The sequence below is a fragment of the Dasypus novemcinctus genome, chromosome 18, assembly GCF_030445035.2.
Source record: "Dasypus novemcinctus isolate mDasNov1 chromosome 18, mDasNov1.1.hap2, whole genome shotgun sequence".
In the NCBI taxonomy this organism is placed as follows: domain Eukaryota; kingdom Metazoa; phylum Chordata; class Mammalia; order Cingulata; family Dasypodidae; genus Dasypus; species Dasypus novemcinctus.
In genome coordinates, this window is record NC_080690.1 from 82,851,510 (window position 1) to 82,877,233 (window position 25,724).

The 25,724-nt window shown below is 40.4% G+C and overlaps 1 long non-coding RNA gene across 1 annotated transcript in view; it reads right to left on the reverse strand.

Annotated features, from left to right (window-relative positions):
- LOC131274418 (uncharacterized) overlaps window positions 1-25,483 on the reverse strand; it is a 144,376-nt gene extending 118,893 nt beyond the window's left edge. The window contains exon 1 of the long non-coding RNA XR_011646410.1: window positions 25,140-25,483. This is a non-coding gene — a long non-coding RNA (uncharacterized lncRNA). The remainder of the gene's footprint in view (window positions 1-25,139) is intronic.
- Window positions 25,484-25,724: the final 241 nt, after the last annotated feature.

Here is a 25,724-nt window from a genome sequence, read left to right on the forward strand (position 1 = left end):
GAGATAGATGCACACATCCAGGAAGCACAACACACTCCAAATAGCATGAATTCCAACAGGCCTACACCAAGACATATACTTGTCAATTTATCCAATGCTCAAGACAAAGAGAAAATTCTAAAAGCAACAAGAGAAAAGAGAACCACCACATACAAAGGAGGCTCAATAAGATTAAGTGCCGATTTCTCATCTGAAACCATGGAGGACAGAGGCAGTGGTATGACATAGTCAAGGTATGAAAGAAAAACATTTCCAACCAAGAATACTCTATCTAGCTAAGCTAGCATTCTAAAATGATGGAGAGTTCAAAATATTGACAGATAAACAGAAACTAAGAGAATATGTCAACAAGAACCCTGCCCTTCAAGAAATACTAAAGTGAGTTCTGCTGGAAGAAAGAAAAAAAAAAAAAAAAACAAGAGAGACAGAGTTGGAGGAGTGTGTAAGAGCAACTAAAACGACAAAAGAGACAGAAAAGACAAACAAAATATGACAAACAGAAGTCCAAAGAAAATATGGCTAATATAAATAATTCCTTGAAAGTAATAAAATTGAATGTCAATGGTTTATACTCACCTGTCAAGAGACTCAGACTGGAAGATTCAATAAGGAAATATGACCCCTCAATATGCTGACTGCAAGAAACACATCTTAGACACAGGGATTCCAGGAGTTTGAAAGTGAATGGCTGGAAAAAAATCTTACCAGCAAACAATAACCAAAAAGGGCAGGAGTAGCTATATTAATGTCAGACAAAATAGACTTTAAATATAAAACAATTGTGAGAGACAAAAACGGACACTATGTATTAGTGAAAGGAATAATCTTTCAAGAAGAAAGAACAATCATAAACATTTATGCTCCTAACAAGGGTGCCTCCAAATACATGAGGCCAATGCTGGAAAAATAAAGTGAAGAAATAGATGCCTCTGCAATTATAGTGGGGGACTTTAGTACACTACTATCAACTTTGGACAGAACACTTCAAAAGAGATTCAATAAAGAAACAAAATTTTTGAAAATATATTTGAGGAGCTGGAACTAATAGACATATACAGAATATTACACACAAATACAGCAGGATATACATTCTTCTCAAGTGAACAGGGATCGTTCTACATGATAGACCAAATTCTAAGCCAAAGAAAAGGTCTCAATGAATTCAGAAAGAAATCATATAAAATAATTTCTCTGGACACATTGGAATGAAGCTGGAAATCTGCAAGGGTCAGAGGCCTACATTTGGCACCAAGATTTGGAAGTGAAACAACAAACTCTTAGAAAAAGAGTGGGTCAAGGAGGAAATCTCAGAAAAAATTAATAACTACCTTGAAACTAATGAAAATAACACAACATATCCAAACTTATGTGATGCAGCAAAAGCAGTACTGAGAGGAAAATTTATAGCCATAAATTCATACATCAAAAAAGAAGAAATTGCTAAAGTTGAATAACTAAACACACACTTGGAGGAATTAGTTAAAAAACAACAAACTAACCCCAACTGAAGAAGAAAGAAAGAAAGAACAAAGATCAGAGCAGAACTAAATAAAATAGAAAATAAGAAAGCATTTGAAAATATAATCAAAACCATGACCTGGTTCTTTGAGAAAATCAATAAAATTGACAAACCCTAGCTAGCTTAACAAAGAAAAAAAGAAGAGGCAAATACACAGAATAAGAAATGAGACAGGCAATATCACCACTGGTCCCACAGAAATAAAGACTATCATAAAAGGATACCTTGAAAAATTATATTCCAACAAAAATGAAAATTCAGAGGAAATGGCAAATTCCTAGAAACATGTAAGTAGCCTACTACATTGACAGAAGAAATTGATGATCTCAACAAAGCAATCACAAGTAAAGAGATAGAATCAATCATTAAAAACCTCCCAACTAAAAAGGCCCTGGACCAGATGACTTCACAAGTGAATTCTACAAAACATTCCAGAAAGAACTAACACCAATCTTGCTTGAACTCTTCCAAAAAATTGAAGCAGAAGGAACATTGCCTAACACATTCTATGATGCCAACATTATTCTAGAAACAAAGTCAAACAAAGACACTACAAGAAAGGAAAATTACAGACCAATCTTTCTAATGAATCTTGATGACAGAATCCTCAACAAAATACTTGCTAATCATATTCAACAACACATTAAACAAATTATAAACCATGACCATATGGGGTTCTTTACTGGTATTCAAGAATGGTTCAACATAAGAAAATCAATTAATGTAATACACCACATAAATAGATTGAAGGAAAAAATCACATGATTATATCTATAGATGCAGAAAAAGCATGTGACAAAATACAGCACATTTTCTTGATATAAACACTGCAATAGATCAGAATGGGAGGAAACTTCCTGAACATGATAAAGAGTGTATATGAAAAACCCACAGTTAACATCATTTACAATGGCAAAATCCTAAAATCTTCCCTCTAATATCAGGAACAAAACAAGGAATGCCCAGTATCACCCCTCCTATTTAACATAGTCTTAGAAATACTTGCTTGAGCACTGAGGCAACAACCAGACATAAAAGGCATCCAAATTGGAAAGGAAGGAGTCAAAATATCACTATTTGCAAATGATAAGATCATTTACATAGAAAACCCTGAGTAGTCTACAACAAAGATTTTAAACTTACAAATGAGTTCAGTAGAGTTGAAGGTTACAAGATAAATGCACAAAAATTAGCAGCATATCTGGATACCAATAATGAGCAATCTGAGGAGGAAATCAGGAATCAAATCCCATTCACAATAGTAAATTTTAAAAAATCAAATACCTAGGAATAAATTTAAATAAAGATGTAAAAGTCTTAAACACAGAAAACTACAGAATATTGTTCAAGGAAATCAAAGAAGACCTAAATAAGTGGAAGATTATTCCCTGTTCATGGATAGGAAGACTAAATATTATTAAGATGTCTATCCTACCAAAACTAATCTACACATTCAATGCAATCCCAATTAAAATCAATACATCATTGTTTAATGAACTAAAGAAACTATGAAATTTATTTGGAAAGCAAAGAGGCCCTGAAAAGCCAAAGACATATTGAAAAAGAACAATGAAATTAGAGGAATCACACTACCTGACTTCAAAACATACTACAAAGCTACAGTAGTGAAAACAGCATGGTATTGGCACAAGGATAGACACACAGACCAATGTAACCAAATTGAGGGTTCTGATATAGATCCTCCCATAAACAGTCATATGGTAATTGGCAAAGACACCAAACCCTCACAACTGGGAGAGAATGGCTTCTTCAACAAATGGTGCCTGGAGAACTGGATATCCCTATGTAAAAGAATGAAAGAGGATTACCAACTTACACCTTATACAGAACTCAACTCAAGATAAATCAAAGACCTAAAAATAAAGACCCAAGACCATAAAGACCTTGGAAAGCAAGTAGGGAAGCAACTACAGGATCTTGTAATAGGAAACGGCTTCATGAACTTCACACCAAAAGCACGAGCAGCAAAAGAACAAATAGATAAATTGGACTTCCTCAAAATTAGAGCCTTCTGCACTCAATAGAGTTTGTCAGGAAAGTGAAAAGAGAGCCTACACAATGGGAGAAAATATTTGTTAACCATATATCTGATAGGAGACATATCTTGCATATATAAAGAACACATATCTTGAAAATAAAAAGACAAACAGCCCATTTAAAAATGGGAAAAAGATTTGAACAGACACTTCTTCATAGAAGATGTACAAATGGCTAAAAAGCACATGATAAAATGCTCAAAATCCCTAGCTATTAGGGAAATGCAAATCAAAACAACAATTAGATACCATCTCACTCTCATAAGACTGGCAGCTATTCAGACATTGTATGTCCTACCATGGCCCAATGGATGGAACATGGGAGAGTGTGAGCTATGGTGTGGACCACTGGCCATGGGGTGCAGCAATGCCCAGAGATGTACTCACCAGATGCAGTGGATGTGTCATGATGATGGCGGAGAGTGTTACTGTAGGGGGAGTGGTGGGGTGGGGGCAGTGGAGGTGAATGGGGACCTCATATTTTTGAATGTAATATTTTTTTAAAAATGAATAAATAAATTATAAAAAAAAGACTGGCAGCTATTAAAAAAACAGAAGACTACACGTACTGGAGAGGATGTGGAGGAATGGGAACACTCATCCACTGCTGTTGGGAATGCAGAAGGATCCAGCCATTCTGGAGGACAGTTTGGCCATTTCTAAAACAAAAACAAAAACAAAAACAAACAAAAAAACCTGCCTATAGATTTGCCATATGACTCAGCAATTCCACTGCTGGGTTTATACACAGAAGATCTGAAAACAAGGACACAAACTGATAAATGCACACCAATGATCATAGCAGCACTATTCCAAATAGCCAAAAGTTGGAATCAACCCAAATGCCCATCAATAGATGAATGGATAAATAAAATGTGGTATATACATACAATGGAATACTACTCAGCTAGAAGAGCAAATACAGTATAAACACATGCGCTAACATGGATGAATCTTGAGAATGATACTTTGAGTGAAGCAACCCAGGTACATGACCTCTCTCATATGAAATAAGTAAGCCAAGCTGTCTCAGAGAGCTAGAGACGGGATGATAAACGTTAAGGTAGTTACAGGTTAGAGAAAGGTTGTGAGCTGACAGCTACTTGGGTGAAATCTATGATAAGCTCGAGGTAAGTATTTGTACAGGGAAGGGATAAAATGGGGCATAGGGATAACTTTAGGTGGGGCTGCGTGGGCTTTAGGGGTGCTAGGAATGGGAGGATGGGTCAGATTGCCCAAGAAATTGGGGAGAGGGTGAGGGGAACATTTGATCATGGGAGATTGTCAGGTATGTAGTTGAAATTGTGGTGCAGAGAAAACTCTTCAGAGAATGAATTATGGAAGGTTGCCTGTTTGGGATGCTTAAGGGGGGGCATCAGACACAGGACAAGCTTCTGGGGAGTGTGTGAGTGATCATTTTGTCATAGTGGATTATATCATTGGGTGGAGACCAAAAAATGGAGTGAAGGTATACCCACAACCTGGGGAGGACTGACGTTCTCAGAGTGAATTCTATCTCTTGAGAGAATTGGTGGTTCCCAATTGGTTAAGGCAGTCAAATATGTGAAGCCCTCAACATTTTTGCAAGTATCTCCAAATATGGTCCTCAAGTAATGAAGATTGATTGTCATGGTGGGCCCTGAGGGGAGGGGGAAAGAAGTGTAGAATACATGGAATCAGGGTAACTGTGGGACAATGGAAGTGTTCCACAAGATCATGCCATGATGGATATAGGTCATGTTAAATTACACCAAAAATGTATAAAAGTCTATAGGCCAAAATGTAAACCATAATGTAAAACATAAGATAATTAAAAATATAGAAAATTGTATAGTCTAAAATAAAAACCATAATGTAAATCCAAATGGAACCATGTTTGAAAACTATCATTTCAATATCTGTACATTAGTTGCAGTAAATATAATATGAACATGTAAAAAGATCACTGTTGGGAAAGGTAGAAAGAGTTTGATGTTGGGTACATGGGTGTACCATATATTGTATATGTGACTTACTGTGAACTAAAACTTATGTCAACAGAAATTTAATAATCCAGAAAAAAAAAAAGAAAGGACATAGACATTGAGGTGAAAAAGGAAGCAATTGCCTTGACACTGTACATACAGGACAACACCTATAGCAGTATTGAAAGGCAAAATGTCAAAATCAAAGCTTTTTCATTTTTTCATTTCTTTCATACCCCAATTTATTTTTCCTTTATTTTTATTTTTCTAAATTTCTATGTATTCAATATCTAACCTTTAAACCCATCACTATATTTCATTTTTCTATTAAGGGAACCAGGCAATATATTGGGCTTCCGTTTTTGAAGAAGTTTTGGACTACAGAGAGGTCCAACTATGGTGGGGGAGGAGCACTTGTGTGGGGTGCCATTGGTGGGCTGTACACAGCTGGGAGAGAGATCCCCAGGGCAGACACACAGGGTACATAGAAAGGTTTGGGTATTTTCATAGTGGTTTCAGTTGGAAACTACAAAAGAGGGAGTGCTGAATTCCTGACCAGGGGAGCTCTATCACATTCCCCAATGGAACAACAACAATCCCCCAAGTGCAATGGCAAAGACCAATAAAGATGGATGGTCCAACAATGAGCCCTTGATATTGATGGCCCTGATTATGAGCCTGCGTGCCTGAAATACAAACTAGGTCTATAGCTGTGGGGTGCCTAAGAGCTACCTCCTGAGAGCCTCCAGGTTGCTCAAATGTGGCCACTCTAAGCCAAACTCAGCATAAAGATGTATTGCCTTAACCCCAGCATTGTACATGCCTCCCGGGGAAGAGCCTCCCTTGCACCGAGGGATTTATACCAAGCACCAGCTGATGATGTAACTACAAAAAGACCATGAATGAAGAGGTCAACTTAGATCAGCAGAATATCTCAGCCTACACGTAATATCAGGTATTAAAAACTACTTTTTGACTTTGGATAAAAAGGGGGAAATGGAAAGGGCAAGTGAGTTTATATGGCTAAGAGTCTCCAAAAAAGATTTGGGAGGTCATCAGGGGGTGATACTTATGCATGTTTCAGCAGGGTACCAGAGACAGCCAAGGTAGATGGAAACCCAGGTGCTGGTTCCCTTGAGGGCTGCAGTGAACCACAGGTTTTATGGTCAAGTCAGATGGCTCTGGAGTTCAGGGCCATGACAGTTGGCCCTACTTTGGAGTTTGTGTTCTTGAGTGTGACGGAGTTGGACTCAGATATAATCTTTCTACACATGCCTCTTCTGTCACTTTTACCAGACCTGTGGTTGGTGCTGGAGTTGGTGTATACTCAGGAGACCTAAATCTCTGAACTGTTCATGTGACAGCCAGACCCTGGGTCTCAGCAGACTTGTAGATCCTACCATCTGGTTTCTTGGACTTACCCTGGCCAGCTGACAGGGAAGTGCAGAGAGTCAAACACCACACCAGGGAGCCAATAGTGCCTACAGCTGCAAGCAGGTGAATTGCATCCATCATCCATGTGGAATCTAAAACCCCTCTTGAGGTAGAGGGTGACTGGACGTAGCCATCCCAGGTCCACAAGATGGAAGAATAGAGAATGGATTAGAGGGGACTTACTGGTATTCTGCTGGGGAACTATTGTGATTAGTAAGGGAAGAAATTGTAGTAGTGATGTGGAGAGGGTGGCCACGGTGGCTGCTGATGTTTGGGAGAGGGAAGAAGACATATGTTTTGGGGGCATTGTCAGGATTTGGAGTTGTCCTAAGTGATTCTGCATGGATGGATGCTGGATGTTTTGTGCCCTGTTGTGGCCTATTGGGTGGACTGGGGGAAAGTGTGGAGTACAATGTGAACCACTGTGCATGTGCTACAGTTGTTCTCCAGTATGTATTCCTCAGATGCAGTGGATGTGCCACAATGAAGGAGTTTGTTGATGGGGGAGGGGTGGCGTGGGTGAAATGGGGGATATATGGGGACCTCATATTTTTTAATGTAACATTTAAAAGAAAATAAATAAAAAAGAAAACCAATAGTAAGATAATAGTTATAAATATAACTATATCAGCAATGTCACTGACTTTAAATGAACTTATTATTCCAAATAAAGACTCAGATTGTTAGTCTGGATGAAAACAAACAGCACCCAAATGTTTACTGCTTACAAGATGATAGAACAAGTAGATATTTAAGAATATAGAATATTTAAACACAAGTAACAAATGTGATTAGTTGTTATGTATGTGTGTGTATGTATATGTTGGATATATATACACCCAACATTGAAAGAATGCAGTTTTTCAGGGTAACATGGAAATGTTACCAAAATTGGTTATATGTTGGGTCATAAAGGAAGCCTCAATTAATTTTACATTGAAATCATTTAAATATGTCCTTTGAATACACTGGAATTAGGCTAGATATGACTCACATAAAGATTATAAAATCCATAAAAATCTATAAATTAATAAATATACTTCTAAATATGTCCAAGAAGAAATTGCAAAAGTATTAGGAAGAATTTTGAACTGAATGATAGTGAGAATATCACATCTCCAATCTTATCATATGCAGCCAAAGCTCTGGTTGGAAGGAAATTTGTAATCTTAAATGTTTATATTAAAAGCAAAGAAGTTAGAAAGGCTAAAAATCAATTATTTGAGTAGCCAAAATTGAAGAATTTTGAAAAATACAACCAAAATAAACCTAAGTAGAAGGAGGGAAATGAAGTAGAAACAAAGTATACAAAGAGGTCAATAAAACAAACAGCTGATTCTTTGAAGTGCCTAATAAAACTTTAGACTTCTATCATGACTGATAAGAAAAAAAAATAGAGAAGACACAAATTGCCAATATCAGGAAGGAAAAAGGGGAACATCATGATAGATCCGGCAGGTATTAAAAAAGGTGATAAGTTTGGAAAAAAAAACACGCCAATAAAATTCAAAGTTTAGATGAAATGGACAAAATTCTAGGAAAGCATACATTACCAGAAGTGATCAAGAAAAGAGATAGAAAAACTGTATAGTCCTATATGTATTAAAGAGATTTAATATGTAATTTTAAAACTTTCCCACATATAACTGACCCCACTCAGCTAACATGGAGTTGAAGAAGGTCAACCACCACACCATGGAGCCTAGAGTGTCTACAACTGAAAGCAGGAGGAGTGCATCCAGTATCCATGTGGAATCTAAGCCCACACTTGATATAGATGTGCAATGGACACAACCAATCCAATGTCCACAGAGAAAATGTGGAATGGGTGTGGGAAGGGTAGCCATGGTGGCTGCTGGGTTTGGGGAATGGGAGGAAGAGATGAGATGTGGAGGCGTTTTTGGGACGTGGAGTTGTCCTGGGTGGTGCTTCACGGACAATTACAGGACATTGTAGATCCCCCCAGGGCCCACTGGATGGAATGTGGGAGAGTGTGGGCTATGATGTGGACCATTGACTACGGGGTGCAGTGATGTTCAGAGATGTACTTACTGGGTGCAATGGATGTCTCATGATGATGGGAGAGAGTGTTGCTGTGGGGGGAGTGGGGGGTGGGGGTGGTGGGGTTGATTGGGACCTCGTATTTTTTAATGTAATTTTTAAAAATAAATAATTTTAATAAAAAAAATCTAAAAAAAAAAAACTTTCCCCATATATACAAAATACCTTCCCACATATATACAAAAAGATGAGATGTGGAGGCATTTTCGGGTCTTGGAGTTGTCCTGGGTGGTGCTCCAGGGACAATTACCGGACATTGTATGTCTTCCCATAGCCCACTGGATGGAATGTGGGGGAGTGTGGTCTATGGTGTGGACCACAGGCCATGGGGTGCAGAGATGCCCAGAGATGTACTCACGAGATGCAGTGGATGTGTCATGATGATGGCGGAGAGTGTTACTGTGGGGGGAGTGGTGAGGTGGGGGTGGTGGGGGTGAATGGACCTCATATTTTTGAATGTAATATTTTTTTTAAAAAATGAATAAATTGAGTAGAATTTGGAAAAACAAAAAACAAAACAAAATACCTTCCAAGATCACATGACTTTAATACCATATTCTTCCAAACTTTAAGAAATCACACTGTCCTTACATAAATTATTCCAGATACTAGAAATCAGTCAACATTTTCAGTTCATATTAAAGGCCACATAAACGTGACACAATAATCTGACTAAGACGGTAGAAGAAAAGAACATTTCAGGTCAATCTGTTCCACAATATAGATGTGAAAATCCTAGACAAACTGTTAGCAAATGCAATCCAGCAATGGGTTTAAAAAATCAAGACCATGTTGAGTTTATCCCAGGAATGCAAGGATATTTTACTATGTAAATGTTATTCTAATTCTTACCTTATTAACATAAAAGGAAAAATCATATTATCATCTTAGTAGATACAAAAAGAATATAGTATTCAAGTCATTCATAATTAAAAAGAAAACTCAGAAAACCAGAAATAGAAGGAAAGGTTGTAATATTATGAAGAGTAGTTATAAAAACCTACAGAAAACAAACTGTTTAAGAGCAAAATATTAAAACTGCCCCCACAATCATAAATGAGACAAAAATTCTTTCTATCACATTTCAAGTCCTTATTTTACTGTCAAATGCAAGTGCTACCCAGGCCATAAAAAGAGAATTAAAGGTACAAAGATTGAGAAGGAAGAAATGAATCCCTCCTTATTTACAGACAATATGGTTGTGCATGTAATAAATACTTGTGAAGAGAGGTAGTGACTGGGAAAGGGGGTATCTAGAGGTGCTTATGATATGCTGGTAATGTTCTATTTTTTCATTTGAGGATCTTTTTAAACATAGATGTTTACTTTGTTACAAACGAGTTTTTCTGGGTATACTTTAATAAAAAGTTTAATGTGCAAATCTTTGAGAAATGACATCTGTGCACTATATTAGGTTTAAAACAAAATGACATTGTCAGATCTGGGTTCTGGGAAGATCTTTCTGGAACCCACATAGATGATGGATTGAGGCAGATAAAGTATGGAGTGGGAGGCTGATGAAATAACCAAGAGGGGAGCTGGAGGCTGGCACCTTGAGATGGTGAGGAGGGAGAGTTTTGTGAGAGATGGTGGAAATATAAGGGTCTGGCAGGGTCATGTCAGGGATGTGAGGAGTGAGCAAGCTGAAATGTTTACTGATTATTTGTCTTGGGTAGTGCATGTGTGGTGGCAAAGTCATCAAGATGGGGGGAACCCTGGGTATAGACCAAAACTTCAGTTCAGGAGGCAGACAGAGACAGGTTTGATGTTGAGAAGGCAGTCCTATGCTGGAAATGGAGTCCTATGCTGGAAATGGAGTCCTATGCTAGAAATGGAGATTTGGAAATGACGGAGTTTGAGAACTGGAATGGATTACCATCATCCTAAATCATTGGGTTCTTCTCCCAGTTAAGCCTCCCCAAGCTATCACCCCACCAAGACACCAGCTCTGAAGAGAAGGAACAATTGAAACATTTTGAAATGTGCCTACATGATTTTCAGCTTCTGGTTGGTGTCCTACAACAAAGGAGACTGGGTAAGAAGGAGCCAGCACTCCAGGGCCTTGTTCCAAGGAGTGAGGAGGGTAAATAGAAGGCGAGAGTGGAAGGCAAGAGAAAGAGGAGGGCACAGGGGAAGGGAGGTGAAGAGAATGAGAGTGCCAAGCAAGCAAAGGTAAGAGAGGAGATCCCTCTTGTAAAAGATTCTTCCTCCTCCTTCCCTCCCTCCTTCACGCTTACTCCTCCCACCCTCCCTCTTTCCTTCCTTCCTTTCTTCCTTCCCCCTTTCCTTCCATCCAACATGTAAAGGAGGTTCTTTTCTAATTACTTTCATTTTTTAAAATACATAAGTTGTAAGCTTTCAACACAATCATGCATGATGTGCAGAATTCCCATAATCACCCCTCCACCAACAAGTTTACATTAATGTGGAACTTTTGTTACAGACTATGAAAGAACATCATCAGACTATTACCTCTAACTATGGCCCATAGCTTACGTTTAGTATATGTTTCCATACACCCACCCCCTCCTATTAACACCATGTATTAGTATTGTATATTTGTTACAGTTTCTGAAAGAACACGTGTATATTTGCACTGCTAACCACAGTCTATATTCCACCACATGGTTCGCCGTGTTATACATCCCAAGCCTTGTACATTCTACCCAAAGTGTACATTCATTGGCTCTCACTTTCATTATGGTGTTATGCAGCCAACACCTCAGTAAATCTTTGAACATTTTCCTTAGTCAAAGAAAAAATCCCATAGCCCCTTATTATTGATCCTTAACATTTTGCATGACATTCATGCAAAAATATTACAATATTGTTAATTATACTCCATAAGTATACACATTGTATTCTTCCATTCATGGCTATATTCTTAACACCTTGTAACACTGATGATATTTGTTCATAGAAGACCTTTCTTGTATTTGTTCTGTTAACCACATCCATATCCACCTCTGTATTCTAGTTTTCATTCAATTAACATTTACAACCCTAGGCTACCCCTAAGGGAGGTTCCAGGTTGCTGGGAACTCCAGTGAATAAGCTGCTTTCAATTATATAATAATTTTATGAAGGAGACAGCTATCAAAACAACAATAAAATACAGAATTCCCCAGTGGTCATATTTCCTGGGAGCCTCAGTGGCTGTGTGAGGGCACAAGGTGGTGATCTTGCTGTGGTCTAGGGCAAGGGTGAACCTATGGGAGGCTTCAGGCAGGAGATGGCCTCCACCCTGTCTTAAGGACAGGAAGAACAAGTCAACTGAACAGGGAAGGGGCAAGCATTCTAGGATGAGGGAACACCCTTTGCAGGGGCCAGAGGTGCAGGAAAGCAGGGCAAGGTGCAAAGAGGCAGGGAGTCATCAATTCATTCCTCATCTACGGGCCTGGCAGGCTCTGTGCTAGGCGTTGGGGACTTGGAGAACAAAACCCATGAGGTGCCTGAACTTATGGAAGCACACAATAGAAACAAGAGAACAGGAAAGAAATGAAGAAGCCAGCTCCAAGAAGGAATGAAATCAGGGCGTGTCAGGGAGTATAGGGTAGTAGGGAGATAATATTTGCACTGAGAAATCAGTGCCTGGGAGTCACTTGGGGACAGCTGTGAGCAAAGTGTATGTGCAGGAAAGACCCTGAGGCAGAAATACAGTGAGTGCCTTTGAGGAGCCAAATGTGAAGAAATGGGGTTTGTGAGGAGCCTGGGGCCAGGATCTCACCTTGCAGGTCATGGTGGCAAGCCCACTCTGGTTCGTGTACATGGAGAGTGAATCAGATCAAGGGAGGGGAAAGGGACTGAGAAGGAGGTCACAGGTTGAGGGAGGAGATTTGGAGATGACAGTGGAGATGAGAAGAAGTGGATGGCATTGGGATTTACCTTACAAGTAGAACTGCTGATGGAGTGGGTGTACAGCTGGGGGAAATGGAGGGGCCAAGGAAGGGGAGAGTTCCCGGCTTTGGTTTCAGCTCTTGGGTAGACCAGTGGTTTTCTACCAGGGGTGAGTTTACCCCTCAGGGGACATACGGCAATATCTGGAGCTTTGGCAGTTGCCACCATGCTGAAAAGGGGAGGCACACTGGTGGACAGTGGGTAGAAGCCAAGGATGCAGAGGACAGGCCTCTGCAACATAGAATGGTCCAGCTCAAAATGTCAACAGTGCAGAGACAGGGAAACCCCAGGCTAGAGGATGGTGTCACCCTGGAGATGGGGGATAATTAGATGATTCAAGACGGTGCTTAGAGGAAAAGCACATGATGCTATGAGAGAGACACTTGGAGAAGGTTTGAAAGATGGGCAGAACATGGGAGCAGTGAGCGGTAAGGCGAGATAGACATGTGAGGATTTCACAATGGGGAAGGAAAGATGGAGAAAAGATAGGGATGGAAACCAGCCTGTCACACCTCACTGTTCCTTTCTCTGTTCCCAGTGCACTCCTTCATCATCCTCTCAAGTGTTACTGCCGCTACTGTAACCCAGACTTGGATGTCATGTATGCTTTGATGGGGAGAGGCTTTGTCCTAATTGGGGGGAGATGTCTAGTGTCGAGGTAGGGATATCAGGTGGTTTCAGAAACTCTAATTAGGACCACGGACTTCATTCATTAATTCACTCAATAAAATTTTTAAATCTCTATTGTGGTAAAATACACATAATATAAAATTTACCATTAGTGACATTTAGTATATTCATAATGTGCAACCACCATCCCTATCTAATTCCAGCACATTTTCATCACCCTCAAACCAATTATTTCCTCTTTCCCTTACACGCATATTCCTATAAATCACTAGTCTCTTCTCTCTCTATGGCTTTTCCTATTCTGGATATTTCATACAAATGAAATCATACAATATGTGACACTTTTCTGTCTGGCTTCCTTCACATGGCATGTTTTCAAGATTCATCTGTGTTGTAGAATGTATCAGAATTTTTTTCACTTTTATGAGAAAATGATGTTCCATTGTATGGATAAACCACATTTTGATTATCTGCACATATGATGATGGATATTTGGATTGGTTTCACCTTTTGCCTGTTGTGAATAATGCTGTTTTGAACATGCATGTATAAGTTTTTGTTTGAACACAGGTTTTCAATTCTTTGGGGGTATGCACTTTATTAGGTCATATGGTAATTCTATGTGTAACTTATTGAAGAATCCACCCAACAAAATTGTTTTGGAGCTACTGCTGTATACTGGATTCTGGATTCATCAGTGAGCAAGGAAGACATGCTTCCTGCCCTCATGAGGGTTGTATTCCAGACAAGGGAGACAGAAATGAAAAAATAAGTACATGCTTACAGCTGATGCTTAGAGCTACACAGGAAAAGCACAGGATGTTGTGAGAGAGAAAAGAGAAGAGCCATAACATAGACTGGTTGGCAGTAAAGAAAACCTCCCTGGGAAAGTGATATTATTAAAGCAAAGACATATAGAACAAGAAGAAGACAGACAGACAGAAAATGGGCCAAAGAGAATTCAGGTGGAGGGTTCAACTTGCACAAAGGCCCTGGGTGGAAATTAGCATCAAAGTGCCTGAAAGGAGGATGGTGGCTGGAGAAGAGGGAGGGGGTGGAGACTGCTGTGGCAGGAGAAGATGTGATATGCACAAGCAGACCACATCGAGCATTTTGGACTTGATCCCAAGAGCCACGGGAAGCCACTGAAAGGCTTTTAATGGAAGAGGGACATGGCCCTGTGATTTGCAGTAAAGCAGTGAGGGCAGTCAAGAGGCTACTGGGGCCTTATGAGAGCTGTAGCAACTCAGTCTAACATCTGGGTGATGGAGAGGATGAGATGTGCACTCACATGAGATCTCTCTAACTTGCTTTTGCTTGCCTGGATGGCTATAATCAGCTTCCTCTCTGGCTTCCCTACACCCTCTCTTGCCCTGCCTGCATTCCATCCTCCACTCAGTAGCCAGAGTGAACTTTTAAAAAGGCAGACCCCATCATATGACAGCCCATCCCCTCGTTTAAAACCCACAGGTGGGATTTCAACATCAGTGATGTTCAATCTTAAAAAATAAAATAAAAATAAAACCAGAACAACTTTCTAATGAAATCTTACATGGAATCTCAAAATATAAAAGATTTTAAAGTAGATTTTTATCACTATAAATTTTTCAATAAATTCAACTCTATACTATTTACTTTTAGGAAGCCAATTGATGAGATTTGCAGGCAGAGGTTATGGATGATCTTTGCCATCTTTTGTTAGTCATTGATTTCCAAATTCTTTTTTTTAAATTTTATTTTATTTATTCATTTTAAAGAAATATATAAGAGGAAATCTCAAAAGAAATCAATGACTACCTTGAATCAAATGATAATGATAAAACAACATACCAAAATTTATGGGATGCAGCAAAAGCAGTAGAGAAGGAAATTTATAGCCATAAATTCACATATCAAAAAATAAGAAAGAGCAAAAATTGAAGAACGAACTGCACTTTTGACGGAATTAGAAAAACAACAACAAAGTAACCCAACAGGAAGAAGAAGGAAGGAAATAACAAAGATAAGAGCAGAAATAAATGAAATAGAAAATAAGAAAGCACTTGAAAAAATGAACAAGACCAAGAGCTGGTTTTTTGAGAAGATCAACAAAATTGACAAACCTTTAGCGAGACTAACAAAGAAAAAAAGAGAGAAGATGCAAATACACAAAATAAGAAATGAGAAAGGCGATATCACCACTGACCCCACAGAAATAAAGACTATCATAAGAGGATACTTTGAAAAACTATATTCCAACAAAAATGACAATTTAGAGGAAATGGACAAATTCCTAGAAACACATAAGCAGCCCATATTGACGAAAGAAGAAATTGATGATCTTAACAAACCAATCACAAGCAAAGAGATAGAATCAGTCATTAAAAATCTCCCAACTAAGAAGAGCCCAGGGCCAGATGGCTTCACAGGTGAATTCTACAAAACATTCCGGAAAGAACTAACACCAATCCTGGTGAAACTATTCCAAAAAATTGAAACAGAAGGAACATTGCCAAACTCCTTCTATGATGCCAACATTATCCTAGTACCAAAGCCAAACATAGACACCACAAGAAAGGAAAATTACAGACCAATTTCTCTAATGAACCTAGACGCAAAAATACTTAACAAAATACTTGCTAATCATATTCAAAAACACATTAAATGAATTATACACCACGACCAAGTGGGAATTATTCCAGGTATGCAAGGATGGTTCAACATAAGAAAATCAATTAATGTGATACACCATATAAACAGATTGAAGGAAGAAAATCACATGATTATATCTATAGATGCAGAAAAGGCATTTGACAAAATACAGCACCCCTTCTTCATAAAAACACTCCAAAAGATGAGAATACAAGGAAACTTTTTGAACATGATAAAGAGTATATATGAAAAACCTATAGCCAACATTGTTTACAATGGCGAAATCCTGAAATCCTTCCCTTTAAACTCAGGACAAGACAAGGATGCCCATTGTCTCCGCTCCTATTTAACATTGTCTTGGAAGTACTTGCTCGAGCACTGAGGCAAGAACCAGATATAAAAGGCATTCAAATTGGAAGGGAAGAAGTCAAAATTTCATTATTTGCAGATGACATGATCCTGTACATAGAACACCCTGAGAGATCTACAACAAAGCTTCTAGAACTCATAAATGAGTTCAGCAAAGTCGCAGGTTCTAAGATCAATGTGCAAAAATCAGTAGCATTTCTGTACACCAATAATGAGCAAGATCAGTAGGAAATCAAGAAACAAATACCATTCACAATAGTAAATAAAAAAATCAAATACTTAGGAATAAATTTAACTAAAGAGGTAAAAAACTTATACACTGAGAACTATATAAGACTGTTCAAGGAAATCAAAGAAGACCTAAATAAATGGAAGAATATTCCTTGTTCATGGATAGGAAGACTAAATATTATTAAGATGTCTATCTTACCAAAACTGATCTACACATTCAATGCAATCCCAATAAAAATCAACACAGCCTTCTTTAAGGAACTAGAAAAACTAACTATGAAATTTATTTGGAAAGGAAAGAGGCCCCGAATAGCCAAAGACATATTGAAAAAGAAAAACGAAATAGGAGGAATCACACTGCCTGACTTCAAAACATACTACAAAGCTACAGTAGTGAAAACAGCATGGTATTGGCATAAGGAGAGACACACAGACCAATGGAATTGAATTGAAAGTTCATATATAGAACCTCATGTGTATAGCCATATAATATTCAATAAAGCCACCAAACACTCTCAACTGGGAGAGAATGGACTATTCAACAAACGGTGCTTGGAGAACTGGATAGCCATATGTAGAAGAATGAAAGAGGATTACCATCTCACACCTTATAAAAGATCAACTCAAGATGGTTCAAAGACCTAAATATAAGAGCCAAGACCATAAAGATCTTGGAAAGCAGTGTAGGGAAACATCTACAGGACCTTGTAATAGGAAATGGCTTCATGAATATCACACCAAAAGCACGAGCAGCAAAAGAACTAATAGATAAATGGGACTTCCTCAAAATTAAAGCCTTCTGCACCTCAAAGGAGTTTGTCAAGAAAGTAAAAAGGGAACCCACACAATGGGAGAAAATATTTGGCAACCATATATCTGATAAGAGAATTATAACTTGCATATATAAAGAACTCATATATCTTGAAAACAAAAAGATAAATAACCCATTTAAAAAATGGGAAAAAGATTTAAACAGACAATTCTCCAAAGAAGAAATACAAATGGCTAAAAAGTACATGAAAAAATGCTCCAAATCGCTAGCTATCAGGGAAATGCAAATCAAAACCACAATGAGATACCATCTTACTCCCATAAGATTGGCAGCTATGAAAAAAACAGAAGAATACAAATGCTGGAGAGGATGTGAAGAAAGGGGAACCCTCATCCACTGCTGGTGGGAATGCAGAAGGATCCAACCATTCTGGAGGACAGTTTGGCGGTTTCTCAAAAAACTACATAGATTTGCCATATGACCCAGCAATACCAATGCTGGGTATATACCCATCAGAACTGAAAACAAGGACACAAACCGATATATGCACACCAATGTTCATAGCAGCATTGTTCACTATCGCCAAAAGTTGGAATCAATCCAAATGTCCATCAACAGACAAGTGGATCAATAAAATGTGGTATACACACACAATGGAATACTACTCGGCTGTAAGAACAAATACACTACAATCACACGTGATAACATGGATGAACCTTGAGAATCTTATGTTGAGTGAAGCAACCCAGGCCTTGAAGGACAAATACTACATGACCTCAATGATATGAAATAAGCAAACTACCTCAGAGAGCTAGAGTCTGGAAAAGAGGCTTACAGGAAATCGGGGGGTGGAGGAAGGATGTGAGTTAACGTCTGCAGGGGTGGAATCTCTGATGAGCTGGCGGTAAGTATGAGCACAAAGAAGGGACAAAATGGGGGCAAGGGGTTGCCTTCGGGTGGGGCTTTGTGGGTTTGAGGGGGGCTGGGGATGGGCAGAGGGGTAATATTGTCCAAAAATTGGGGGGAGGGAGGGGCAACATACGAACATGGGAGAGTGTCAGGTGTTCGTTGAGAACAAAATGTTGAGAAAATCGTATCAAAGTATAAGTAGGAGGGTTACCTGTTTAGGATGCTCGGGGGGTATGGTCTGATGCGGGATGGACTCCGGAGGAATAGCTGAAGGCTCATTTTGCCAAGGTGTGTTGTACCATTGGGAAGAGATCCAAGAAGTGAGAGTTGGGGTGGACCCACATCCCGGGGAGGACTAATGCCGTCAAATAGAGAGAACTGTATCTCTCGTGAGAAACGATGGCTCCCAGGGCATTACGGCAGTTGAGAAAGTCAGGCCCTGAATACTGCTGCAAGTATCTCTGGACATGGCTTCTCGGGAAATGGAGATTGGCTGGCGTTATGGGCACCAAGGGGAGGGGAAAATGGATGTGGAATGGATGGAACCTAGGTAAATATGGGGGCAAGAGAGGAGTTTTGTGAGAGTACACGAAGATGAATATAAAACATGTAATATTACACCAAAAACATATAGGGGATGGCAGACTAATAATGTAAACCATAAGGCAAAACATAGGATAACTAAAAAATTTAGAAAACTGTACAACCTAAAGTATGGACCACATAGTAAGCACAAATGTCACCTTGTTTGAAAGCCATTGTCTTGGAATCTGTATATCAGTTTCAGGAAATATGATATGAATAAGTTAAAAGATTACTACTGTGGAAGGGAAAAGGTTTTATGGTGGATCTGGGGAAGTACTGTATATTGTATATATGAATTTCAGTGATCTAAGACTCTTGTGAAGCTGACATTATGTTGGGATTCACTTTACAGGAAGTTTTGGATCACAGAGTGGTTCAACAATGGCAGCGGAGGAATACTGATATAGGATGTTATTGACAGGATATATATGGTTGACAGGGAGTTATACAGGGCATATGCCCAGGGTATATACTAATGTCTAGATATACTCATAGTGGAAACAATTAAAAACAACACCTGGGGGGGTACTGGGCCCCTGCCCGGGGGGTCACTGTCATGGACCCTGGGGGAGCAGTGGCAGTCCCCCAGGTGCAACGGCAAGAACGAGGAAGGAAGGAGGGCCGAACAGTGGGCTCCTGATACTAATGGCTATGCTTTTGAGCCTATACACCTGCAATAAGAATAAGGCCTAGAGTAGCACTGTGCCTGGGAATTTCCTCCTGACAGCCTTCATGTTACTCAAATGTGGCCACTCTCACAGCCAAACTCAGCATGTAGATGCAGTGCATTCCCCCCAGCATGGGACATGACACCCGGGGATGAGCCTCCCTGGCACCGAGGGATCACTACCACATACCAGCTGAAGATGCAACTAGAAAATGACCTTGAATTAAAGGTTCAATACGGATCAGCACAATATCCCTGTCTACATATAATAACATGACTTCAAAATGCTGTTTGACCTAATGTAAGGGGGAAATGGAAAGGAGAAATGAGATTATAAGGCTATTAGTCTCTAAAAAAGAGTCTGGAGGTTGTCAGAAGGAATGCCCTTATGCACAACTGAGCAGAGTCTGAGAGACAGATAAAGTAGATACAACCCCAGGTATTGGTTCTTTTGAGGGATAAAGAGACCCACGGGTTCTATGGTCATGGCAGATGGGGTTCACTGCCATGGCAGATGGCCATTCTTTGGAGGTGGTGTTTCTGCGTGATGGAATCGGACTCAGAGGGGAACTCTTTTCACAAGACTTGCATGCTGCTTTATTGGAATTGCAGTTGGTGCTGGGGTTTAAGATATATTTAGGGGATTTGAGTCTCTGGACTGATAATATGACACCCAGGCCCAGAGCCTCAACAGACTTCAGCTCCTACACTTTGATTTATTGGACTTACCCCAGAGTGTAGGAGCTGAAGTCTGTTGAGGCTCAGGGCCTGGCTATCATATTGTCAGTCCAGAGATTGAAATCCCCTAGATATATCTTAAACCCCAGCACCAAATATAATTCCAGTAAAGTAGCATGAAAGGCTTGTGAAAAGAGATCCCATCTGAGTCCAGCTCCATCACACAAAAACACAGCCCCATGACCATAGAACCTGTGGGTCTCTTTAGCCCTCAAAAGAACCAATACCTGGGGTTATATCTACTTTATCTGTCTCTGAGACTCTGCTCAGGTGTGCATAAGGGCAATCCTTCTGACAACCTCCAGACTCTTTTTTAGAGACTTATAGCCATATAAACTCATTTGTCCTTTCCATTTCCCCCTTGATTTAGGTCAAACAGCATTTTTAACTCCTATTATTATATGTAGACAGGGATATTCTGCTGGTCCACGTTGAACCTTTAATTCAAGGTCATTTTCTAGTTGCATCTTCAGCTGGTATGTGGTAGTGATCCCTCGGTGCCAGGGAGGCTCATCCCTGGGTGTCATGTCCCACACTGGGGGGAAGGCATTGCATTTACATGCTGAGTTTGGCTTTGAGACTGGCCACATTTGAGTAACATGGAGGATGTCAGGAGGAAACTCTTAGGCACAGTGCTGCTCTAGGCCTTGTTCTTATTTCAGGTGTATAGACTCACAAGCATAGTCATTAGTATCAGGGGCTCACTGTTGGACCCTCATTCCTTCCTGGTCCTTACCGTTGCACCTGAGGGACTCCCGCTGCTCGCCTAGGGACCACGACAGAGCGCCATTTATCTATTTGTTCTTTTGCTGCTCATGCTTTTGGTGTGAAGTTCATGAAGCCATTTCCTATTACAAGGTCCTGTAGATGTTTCCCTACACTTCTTTCCAAGGTCTTTATGGTCTTGGCTCTTATATTTAGGTCTTTGATATATCTTGAGTTGATCTGTGTATAAGGTGTGAGATGGTAATACTTTCATTCTTCTACATATATCCCCAAATTCTGTGTGTTTCTTTGGGGGAAAATCTTAATTCTATACAAGTAAGTAATTGCAGTTGGTAACAATTATAGAACAGCTTGACTTGTAATCTCAGGATGCTTTTCAGTTAATAGCGGTTCTTCCAAGGTTTAAAAAAAAAAAAAAACCTGTACAGAAGGATGATGCAGTTCTCCAAAGACAGGAAAAGTTAAGTGTATGTGGTATTTTTATCACAGCTTTGAAAAATAGTCTCATTTTTAAACAAGAATCAAAGTATGCATATGTGGAAACCCCAAAGGATCCCAGAGTTCCACAGGGTGTGATTTGAGAGCACCTCCCCCAGTCAACTTCAACCCCTTGGCATGGGCAGCATCCAAAGGTTCTCAGGTTCTGGACCCTTCCTTCTTCTCCCACCTTTTTATTTATTCTTTAACAGCCTAAAATAGTACCATTTATTATCTCAGTTGCATAGGTCAGGAGTTAGGTGGGTTTGGCTGGGTTCTTTGCTTTGGGGCTCACCGGGCTGAAGTCAAGCTGTCAGCCAGGCTACCTCTTACATCTAGGCTTGGGGAAGCATCCACTCACAAGTTCATTCGCTCAGTTGGCAGCATTTAACACTTAAACTGTAGGTCTGAGATCTCCATTTTCTTCCTGGTTCTTGCATGAGGGTCACTCTTGACTCTTTTAGACCATCTAAACTTCTTATGTGGTCATCTCCATCTTCAATGCCAGTGCTATCAAATCCACCCCTTTTCAACATCTCTTTCTGCCTCCATCCCCACCCACATTCCATTCTCTGTCCATTTTAAACTAAAAAGCACCACTTGAACCCCTCCTTTATGCCATTGCACATGCCAGTCCCTCTGTCTTGAATAGCGTTAGAGACCCTTTATCAGCCTAGATGCACCCCAGTCCTCAAGACTCAGCCAGACATGACTTTATTTGGGAAGCCAAAACCAGCTCTTGTTATACAGGGAGGACAGCTGAATGAATTGAATGGGATTTCATGCTCTCCTTGGCCATATTTTTAAGCACAAGTCGCACCATATTTTAAGTTTCATATGAGGGTGTCTGTGTGACCCACTACACCAGGTATCAGCAAAATTTCTTTCTAGAGAGCCAGATTGTAAATATTTTTGCCTTTGTGGCCTATACTATCTCTGTTGCAACTAGTCATCTCTGTGATTGTAGTGGAAGCAGCCATAAAGAATATATAAATAAATGGGCTGTGTACATGGACTGGTGAGTGGACAAAATGTGGCATATTGATTCAATAGAATACTACTCAGCTATAAAAAGGAATGAGATACTGATACATGCCACAACATGGCATGACAGAGAGGACCTTGAGGGGTCAGGAGCACCACTCTGACAAGGAGATGTTTGTGCTATAAGATGAAGAGGAGCCAGTGCAGTAAGCTCTGAGAAGCACCTTCCAGGTGGTGGAACAGCATGGCGTGTTGGAGGCACAAGGTGGTGGATCATAATCTGTGAGGAGTGTAGACTGGGGACAGTGGGAGGAAGTGGGATTAGAGCAGGTCATGTAGGACCCTGGGGGCTCAGGCAAAGAGTTTGAGAAGGAATGAATTTGTGAATAAATGTACAAATAAATTTCTCTCTTCTTCCTTCTCTTTCTTAGAAATGACCCTTGCTGTTCCTTTTAGTGATCCTGCTCCATCTTAGCTCAATCTTTGAATTTCCTCCATCTCCCAGATATTTTCTTTCCCAAACAGTCTGCTCTGTGCCCTGGACTGCTAATTTAGAAGGTAATGACTTGGGTCCTTTGAAGACTAACACCTGCCTGCCCAAAGGCAAGGTGGGAAAATATCTCCTGTACCATGAGAAGATAAGCCCACAAAGTAGCTGAGTAATCATCTGTAGGGATTTCCCTACCAAATCCCCTTGTGATCCCTTTTCAATCCTTCCCAATTGTTTCTATAATGAACTGTATACTTGTTGAAATGAATGTATGGTTCCATGCTTCTTTGAACAAGTAAACAAAGCACAGGAACCGTCTTTCACTTATTTATATAACATGCACCAAGTGTGTGAAAGTCTTCAACATAAACCCAACACCAGAGAGAAACCTTATTAATGAAGGCATGCGGGAAAACTTTCTGCCAGAGCTTAGTCCTGATTTGACACCTGAGAATTCACTCGGAGAAAAACTTTAAAGGAAATGAATGTGAGCAAGTCTTCACATACAATTGAATCTCTAAATTTTTACATTTAATGAACTTCTAGAAAAGTGCCTTGTTCAAAATAGGCCCTTAGAATTTTGTTGAAGAGATCAATGAGGAATTGATCAATGAGGAGGCTCTTTGTCTCTTCAGAGATTTAACCTAAGCTCTCTGACTTGTGAGTGTGACACTAAAAAGGTGCAGTCCTGCTCTTGGTAACAATGGCAAGGACTCCAGTTCCAGGAAACAGTTTAACAATGCAAGGTCTATAAACTTTAAGTATTTAGGGGAAATGCAAACAAAATATGCTAAAAAGCTTATCTAGAATGTTTGAAGTCCATGCTAAAAGCTTACCTAAGATGTGAAAGATATATGCTGATTGAAGCCAATTGAGAACTGAAACAAAAGGACCATTTGGCCTTTCCTCTCTGTATAAAAAGGGATTCAAACTCTTGTTCAGGGCTCGGGATTGAAACAGAAAGCTCCCAATTCCGGCCAGCCGTCAATAAATCATTTTTCCTTCTCAAAATCATTCCTGAGTCCTGGCCTCTCTATACGCAAATAATTGAACCTCTCTCAAATTCTACAACAGAATAACTGAATGAACTCAATTCAGACAGTTGAGACATCACACCCTAAAATTACTCAAAAAATATAATGCACGTGAGGAATACAGCAAACAACCGGGATAGTGTGGCAGAGAGTTAAAATCAGATTGAGGTCAGGCTCTGTGTATATCTAGCTCCTCTTCAAACTCACTCTCAGGAGTAAACTCCAGTCACTAGAAAGCTCAAGACTCACTAACCTCTTATTTCTCTCCCACGGATAAGTTAAGATCAGAAACAAGAATTTTAAATTGGAGGCAATTGTTTGATGAGAAAAGCAGAGGGGGAAATTTATAAGTCCCATTGGAATGGCCTGTCCTTGGCTCACCTTCATAATTGTGCCTGCACACTCACTCACACAATGTCTCTCTGTCCTCTTTCCTTCTCTCTCCTCTCCATATCTAACTTTCTTTATATGCCTGTGTTCCTCTCTCTCTCCCTCTCTTTCCATCCTCAGGCCCTTTCTTGGAATTAAGCTCTTTGGAGCCTGCTTCTCTGCTCTGATGTGGCTGTCCTAGGAAAAGCGGTCAAGCAGGCTGAAGTCAAGGAGAAGCCAGCTGCCAAATGTTAAGATAATGGGCAGCAGTAGGGGCTCTGCTGCTTGAAAAACTAGACCTTCACTATTGGAAGTGAGGAATATTTAGATGGAGTGTCAGGTGTGGGGGATATTAAGGTTTGTCAGAAGAACCCAGCGTGGACGTCAGGCAGGGCAGCGAGCATACGCTGCCTCCACCGCTGACTGACTTTTCTACAGTGCTAGTTGTTTACAGTGAATTAAGCGAAGCCTCTCCCAAACAACACCAGACGAGTCAATGAAGCAGGAAGCCCTCCAATCCCTGCCACCGCCACCCACGTGTGCTTTCCAGGGAAGATTTCCATCGCCTCCTCCAACCCCCGACGCATGCGCTCACCGCCTCCTCCAAGCCCAAGCGCAGCGTCGATGACCTCTCCGGGGTCAGTCGCTTTTGACGTCACTCGGCAAAGGTGGAGAGAGAGCGGTAGGTGTTCCCATGGAGACCAAGATGCCGATAGAAAACGTCCGAGAGCGAGAGTCTTGCTTGCTACAACAGCCGGGAGACCCGGGAATGAGTCAGCCACCGCGGCGGGCCCCGCCAGGCAGGGGCGGGGAAGGAGACGCCTGGTCCGGAGACATTTCCCTGTTACACCGGCTGCCCCTTCGCCTCTGCTCTCCACTTCCGGAATCAGCCCGGTTCCAACGCATGCGCTGAACTACAACTCCCAGCAGCTTCTGCGGCACCCCCCTTCTTCCGGACCCCAACCATCATTTGGCCAAAGCATTTACTTAATCTCAACTTTACTAACAAGTGCGCCTCCCTTTTCTCTATTCTTCGGAGACTACAAAGCCCGGAAGTCTCTGGGCCCCTCTGCCCAGGCTCTGAATCCCGGGTTTCCTTGGAGACTGAGAGACGCGGGAATTGTGACGGAGGAGGCGGGGCCTGCCTGGAGGACGGCTTCCGATTGGCTGAGCTGACACA